General features: G+C 34.1%; 1 long non-coding RNA gene across 1 annotated transcript; it reads left to right on the plus strand.

Moving 5' to 3' along the window:
- The first annotated feature begins 1,491 nt into the window (after positions 1-1,491).
- Positions 1,492-7,823, plus strand: LOC110795017 (uncharacterized). The gene is made up of 4 exons (XR_002535186.2): positions 1,492-1,812; positions 4,288-4,345; positions 4,441-4,539; positions 7,598-7,823. It is a non-coding gene; the product is annotated as an uncharacterized lncRNA (long non-coding RNA).
- Positions 7,824-8,052: the final 229 nt, after the last annotated feature.

Genomic DNA, 8,052 nt, shown 5'->3' on the forward strand with positions numbered 1-8,052 from the left:
GCCGAACATAATGGGCGCTATTAAGAACCCATGCCGTAAACAGTTAAACACTAGGGTAATATGAAGTAATTAATAAAAGCTACAAATTCTTCAATAAATCTGTGTGTATTTAAAATTAGGTGTACCAAAAGGTATATTTTTATGTCTGACTAATGGTTCTTCTTACGTTTTTCTCTCACATATTCTGATTCCAGTTAGTTGTACTACGTGACTGTTTAGGAAATGGGTGGTTCTAGATCCAAATTAGTTTAATTAATAGTGTTGGTTATTGACATGGGTCGGGTCAACAAGCGGTTGTCTAAGCTTGGCACGAAATTGGTCAGATAAGGCACGACACTAAAGGCAAGATGATGGGCCACGAGCCGTGCATGAGCATTATTTTATAAAGTTGTCACGAAAAAAAAATCCGCACGTCCGCACATCGGATGGGTTAGCATGAGTCTCATAGGCCCTCACTCATAGAAAAGATGCACGAGTTCGGCACGACAAGAATTTCCCATAGGCAGTTTTAAGTAAAACCTGCTAGAACGCGAGACACGTGAGACCCGGCAAATGCCTAACTCTAAATATAGAAAATGAGAAAATGTTGACAAGTATAATTGTTGAACACGGAATCAATTCGGTACCCTGTTATTAGCAAGTTTAATTATCCGGACGAAGATCCACTACCATCACATTTTTAGCAATCCGTGGATTATGGACCATGGTGTACGGTAAGTATGGTGCACCAAAAGAACATATGAACATAAGTAAAAGAACATTACACTACGACAAAAGAACATGCGATATAATATTTCACTTTTTTGTTATAAAAAATAATACTTCATCCGTTCATTTTTACTCGCAACGTTTGTCTTTTTCACACATGCCAATGCACAACTTTGATCATTAATATCTTTAATTCTCTTTAAGCAAAAATTATAAAAAGTTAATATTTTAAAAATACACATTAAGACGAATCTAACAAGATCTCACATGACTATGTTTTATCTTATGTATAAATCACCAACAATGATCAAAATATAATATGTGAATAGTGTAGAAATCACAAACGTTGCGAGTATTAAAAATCAGAGGAAGTATATTATTTCACTATTTATTAAAAATATAAATAAAAAATACATCCATGCTCTTTTCACGTAACCAGATGTTCTTTTAATTATACACTAGTGTTCTTAAGGTGCACTATGATCACTGTGCACCATGGTCCACCTTCTAAATTGCGCATTTTTAGTTGTTAGAATAATGTCTTGAATCGGTCAAATCCCTTACTGCCACTAGAGGAAAAAACATCATGTGCTTCCCTTCAAGTGCCGCTCATTTAGTAAATTGGCAGCACTTGAGAGCACTAAAAAAAAGAAAAATTACATTTTCACAAGTGCGGGTCATTTTATAAAATTGGCAGCACTTGAGTTCAAGTGCGGGCCTTAAACTCAAGTGCGGGCTCATTTCACAAAGAGGCGCACAAAAGATTTCTAAAAAAAAGTTTCCCAAAATAATCTCAGTTCCCGCTTCTCTCCTCGTTCCCCTTCTCTGGTTCTTTTTTCCCTAGAAATGAACATTTTTATTTTTTTTCATTTTCCCTCTTCTCCCCCTTCCCTTTCTCTGGTTCTCTGGTTTCTAACAAGGCCACGGAACTCAAAATTCACAGCACATACACCGTGACAAGCCGCGGCGCCGCTGCTCTTAGGATTTCTGCGTGTGCGTTTCTGACGTCGAGTCATTCGTATTGTTGAGATGGGTTTGCCAATTGTCGAATCTTCCGATTTCAAGATTAGTGGAGAAGATGTGTTTATCATTGAAAAAGCTGATGTAATATCTCTTTCTCTCAATCTCCATTGTTTCATTGGTTAAAATTGCTGGAATTTGAAATGGGTTTGCTCTATTCTTTTGATTTTGTTGGGTTTTTCTTTTGAATTTAGTCTGAAGTTTATGCACATATTATTATTGAACTATCAATTGGCCTGCTTGTAGGTTGCAACTTCCTGCAATTTGTTTCCTCTGTTGTCTGTGTTAGGGTTTAATCTGTTGAGAAACAATTTGTACAAATTGTTGAATGAATAGTTAAATTGTTGGTTAAAATTGTTGAAATTTGAATTGGATTTTACTGTATTTTTTATAAGAAATTAGGTTGGTGTTATTGAATTGAATCGCAATTTAATTCATGCCTGCTTGCAACGGCTGCAATATGTTCAATGAATACTGTTAGGGTTTCTTCTATTGGGCTGAGTGATTGAAAACAATCTGTAAGATATACTGATGTTTAATGAATATGTTCAATGAATACTGTCAGTCAGCAACATGAGGATGACTAACTAGGTTGGTGAGTAGGTTCATATCTTTAAAACAGGGAAATTTTGCTATATTTTACTGATTCCAAACTGATTATGAAGGCGAGTGAGATCCATCATGTGAGAAGTTTTTGCAGGTAGTGATTTGATTGTTATTTTGTTTGTTGTTAGCTCTGGTTTCCCATGGCAGAACTGCATAAGGGGTTCAAAAATTCAGCATTTTCAGTTCCATCCCCTTGTCAATTCTTAGTGATCCAGGGTTTTAGATAGGCTTGTAAGAATTGATTTGAATGTGCAGGACCCCCAACTGTGTTCCATACGACTTTTGCAGATGGACAATCCCTGAGAATGTGTAGTGTAGTTTCCTCCCCCGCTCCACAGATAAAACACTTAGGATCATCTGTCATATGTCGTTTGAACCTATTAGCATTACCAAGAATTCTGTCGTGGCAAACCAACCATAAAAATGCTCTTATTCGCTGCTGCACTGGAGCTTTCCAGACCGCCTCCCAGCATCCCTCATTAATTGCATCACTCTCATTGCGCACAAACTCATGGTTGATTTTATGGTGAAGTTACCCTGCCAATAAATCAGATCACCTACATTCTGGTCCACTCTCAATTCATAGGATTCAACGTGGTCTGGTCCAAATAAAGAGCGAAGATGTCCCACTTCCAGCCATCTCCTTGTTCCCACAGTTCCTCGATCGTTGCTGCACTCAACTCCATTGGTACTTCCTGCGTTACAAGCTCACTAAGAGGTCTGTTCACAACCCAAGCATGATCCCAAAAGAGAGTTCTTGCTTCATTACCCACTCCAGTCCTCATACCTTCGCATAAAAGTTTGGCATTATCAGTAATACCCCTCCAGATGCTGACTTTGATTGTTATAAAAAAAAATTATTACTATTAACTGAAGTACTTCGATTCTTGCTCGTTTGCGCTAATGTTACCTCCAAACAAGCTTCTTAGTAGCTAATGGCCTGATGAGCATGTTAAGAATTATCTGCAACTGTTATTGATGCTTGATCTGTCTCTCCAAATTCTTTGACTCATGGAAATTGTTTCTTGTCATTTTTCATCCATGATTTCAGTCACTTGTTTTCTTTCTTATAGTTTAAGATTGTTCCATAAGTTGACATTTACTTTTAAAAACCCATGATGGGGAAACTTTGAGCTTCTTGGTTTAATAGTTGGTCTTTATTTCTTAGAGTATCCTATTAGATGGATGGAGCTTTGTAACTTTCAAGTTTTTTTCCCCGTAACTACAATGTTTGGTATCTAGTACAAAAAAGCTCAGTTCACAACTGTTGTTTTGATCTGGTGAACTGAGTGTGTGAAATGAAAGATCAGATCCAAAGCATCAGATCAAAAGCATGCTAGTGAACTGATCTGCTTCAATCTGATCTTTCATTTCACAAACTCTGTTGCTGCTTCTGATCTGTTCTTTCATTTCTGTTGCGAGAAGATCAGAAATATCACAACTGATATGCTGCTTCTTGTGTCGAACTATAGACTATTCCATACTGATCTCATTTCTTGTACTGATCTGCTGTACTGATCAGTTCACCAGATCAGAACAGCAGTTGTGAACTGATCTGCTGTGAACTGATGTTGCAGTTTTGTTGTGAACTGGTGCTGCAGATTTGTTGCGTGCAGATCAGAAGCACCAGCAGATCAGAACAACAGTTGTGAAACTGATATGCTGCTGCTTCTGATCTGATGCTGCAGATCTGTTGCGAGCAGATCAGAAGCAGCAGCAGATCAGATCAAAAGTTGTGAATCTGATCTCCTACTTCCAATCTGTTGTTCGAGCCAAAACTTGCTAATCTGATCTGCTACTTCCAATTTGTTGTTCGAGCCAAAAGTTGTTGCTCACTCTACTAAATCTCTTTCTCGTTATTTAATTTAGTTATTTAATTTGTTCAACATATCAATTTTTAATTTATATGCAAACATGATATTGCAACTAAAAGCTCTTATTGCGGAGGTGTAGTGTGTTGAAGAAATCAAATGGAAGTAGATCAAGACCACCTCTATTGAAATCAGTGTAGGTAAATGATTTCAATTATTATACATTTTCATTAGTTGTTTATTAGCTCAAAAACTTACCTTTGTCTTACATGCATTTTATTTGTGTGATTCCAAGTGTGCACAACAAACAGGCAATACGGAGTGCAGCTATTGCGTGATGAAGTACATGTACGATATAGTTACAAGGTGTACGGATGTCAAGGATCTCGAAGAGGTACGATCCTTAAATAAGCAATTTTAGTCAAAATTTGAAATATAATTTACTAACGAGCCTTAAATGTGCATAATTTAACTAATATGTGCATAATTTGACCTAAATGGGTGATAATGAGTCTTAGAAACATAAAACTAAGTGTATTGAACATGGAAATGCTTTAAAATACTTATTTTAGTTCATTAGTTGAAAGTTGGGGACGAAATTAGCCATTTTATTCAAATTGTGACCAAGAATGAACTAACGAGGCTTAAATGTGCATAACTTCACCGAACTGGGTAAGAATGAGTCTTTGAAACATAAAACTAAGTGTATCAAACATGGAAAGACTTTAAAATACTCATTTAAGTTCATTAGTTGAACGTTGGGACCGAAATAAGCCGTTTTAGTCAAAATGTGACCGATAATGATCAAACGAGTCTTAAATGTGCATAACTTCACCAAAATGGGTGAGAATGAGTCTTTGAAACATAAAACTAAGTGTATTAAACATGGGAAGACTTTAAAATACTTATTTAAGTTCATTAGTTGAAAGTTGGGACCGAAATTAGCCATTTTAGTCATAATGTGACCGATAATGAACTAACGAGGCTTAAATGTGCATTACTTCACCAAAATGGGTGAGAATGAGTCTTTGAAACATAAAACTAAGTGTATTAAACATGGAAAGAATTTAAAATACTCATTTAAGTTCATTAATTGAAAGTTGGAACCGAAATTAGCCATTTTAGTCAAAACGTGACCGATAATGAACTAACGAGACTTAAATGTGCATAACTTCACCAAAATGGTGAGAATGAGTCTTTAAAACATAAAAATAAGTGTATTAAACATGTAAAGACTTTAAAATACTCATTTAAGTTCATTAGTTGAAAGTTGGGACCGAAATTAGCCATTTTAGTCAAAATGTGACCGATAATGAACTAACGAGGCTTAAATGTGCATAACTTCACCAAAATGGGTGAGAATGAGTCTTTGAAACATAAAACTAAGTGTATTAAACATGGGAAGACTTTAAAATACTCATTTAAGTTCATTAGTTGAAAGTTGGGACCGAAATTAGCCATTTTAGTCAAAATGTTACCGATAATGAACTAACGAGGCTTAAATGTGCATAACTTCACCAAAATGGGTGAGAATGAGTCTTTGAAACATAAAACTAAGTGTATTAAACATGGAAATACTTTAAAATACTTATTTAAGTTCATTAGTTGAAAGTTCGGATCGAAATTAGCAATTTTAGTCAAAATTAGACCGATAATGATCAAACGAGTCTTAAATGTGCATATTTCACCAAAATGGGTGAAAATTAGTATTTGAAACATAAAAATAAGTTTATCAAACATGGAAATACTTTAAAATACTTATTGAAGTTCATTAGTTCAAAGTTGGGACCGAAATTAGCCATTTTAGTCAAAATTTTACCGATAATGAACTAACGAGGTTTAAATGTGCATAACTTCACCAAAATGGGTGAGAATGAGTCTTTAAAACATAAAACTAAGTGTATTAAACATGGAAAGACTTTAAAATACTCATTTAAGTTTATTAGTTGAAAGTTGGGACCGAAATTAGCCATTTTAGTCAAAATGTTACTGATAAATAACTAACGAGGCTTAAATGTGCATAACTTCACCAAAATGGGTGAGAATGAGTCTTTGAAACATCAAATTAAGTGTATTAAACATGAAAAAACTTTAAAATACTCATTTAAATTTATTAGTTGAAAGTTGGGACCGAAATTAGCCATTTTAGTCAAAATGTGTCCGAGAATGATCAAACGAGTCTAAAATGTGCATAACTTCACCAAAAGGGGTGAGAAACTGAGAATTAGTATTTGAAACATAAAACTAAGTTTATCAAACATGTAAAGACTTTAAAATACTTATTGAAGTTCATTAGTTCAAAGTTGGGACATAAATTAGCCATTTTAGTCATAATGTGACCGATAATGAACTAACGAGGCTTAAATGTGCATAACTTCACCAATATGGGTGAGAATGTGTCTTTGAAACATAAACTAAGTGTATTAAACATGTAAATAGTTTAAAATACTCATTTAAGTTCATTAGTTGAAAGTTGGGACCGAAATTAACCATTTTAGTCAAAATGTGATCGATAATGAACTAACGAGGTTTAAATGTGCATAACTTCACCTAAATGGGTGAGAATGAGTCTTTGAAACATAAAACTAAGTGTATCAAACATGGAAATACTTTAAAATACTTATTTAAGTTCATTAGTTGAATGTTGGGACCAAAATTTACCAATTTTATTATTATACGGTTCATTATTTCTTTGTTATGAACAAACTAAGTCTTAATTTATTGTACGATTCAATATTTAAAAATATGCATGAAAAAAACTTTGAAGTACTCATTTAAGTTTATTAGTTGAAAGTTGGGACCGAAAATAGCCATTTTAGTCAAAATGTGACTGATAATGAAATAACGAGGCTTAAATGTGCATAACTTTACCAAAATGGGTGAGAATGAGTCTTCCAAACATAAAACTAAGTGTATTAAACATGGAAAAACTTTAAAATTCTCAATTAAGTTCATTAGTTGAAAGTTGGGACCGAAATTAGCCATTTTAGTCAAAATGTGACAGATAATGAACTAACGAGGCTTAAATGTGCATAACTTCACCAAAATGGGTGAGAATGAGTCTTTCAAACATCAACTAAGTGTATTAAACATGAAAAGACTTTAAAATACTCATTTAAGTTCATTACTTGAAAGTTGGGACCGAAATTAGCCATTTTAGTGAAAATGTGAACGATAATGATCAAACGAGGCTTAAATGTGCATAAATTCACCAAAATGAGTGAGAATGAGTTTTTGAAACATAAAACTAATTGTATTAAACATGGAAAGACTTTAAAATACTCATTTTAAGTTCATTAGATGAAAGTTGGGACCGAAATTAGGCATTTTTATTATTATACGGTTCATTATTTATTTTTTATAAACAAATTAAGTCTTAATTTATTGTACGGTTCAATATTTATAATATAACTAAAGTGTATATGTATTTTTTGATGGTTGATATTTTAAAGGTATTCAATAATCCGAGGGAGCGGCTTTTCACCTTTGATGAGATAGATGAAGTTCGAGAAATGTTGGCAAACTCCATTATTAGTGATTGTCTTTGATATTTTCTTGTACTGAATGTTAAATTATGGATGCTTGTTTCTCATATAATTGTAATGTAAACGACTTTTATATTTACAATTATATACTATTTAATTTAATTATCTATATAATTGGATAGTTTTTATATGACGTATGGAGGTTAATCAGTGGCGTGGTCCAATTGTAATATGTAGCAGGGAAATCGGTCATACAACAAATCTAGATCAAGTGCGCTCATTTATAGGCCAAGTGCGGCTCATTTATAAGCCAAGTGCGGCTCATTTTTATGCTTGTGCTGCCCATTTTTATGTCAAGTGCGGGCTCATTTTCAAATTTGGCAGCACCAAATATGTCAAGTACGTGCGGGCTTATTTTCAAA

Source organism: Spinacia oleracea, chromosome 2 (genome assembly GCF_020520425.1).
Source record: "Spinacia oleracea cultivar Varoflay chromosome 2, BTI_SOV_V1, whole genome shotgun sequence".
NCBI lineage: Eukaryota > Viridiplantae > Streptophyta > Magnoliopsida > Caryophyllales > Amaranthaceae > Spinacia > Spinacia oleracea.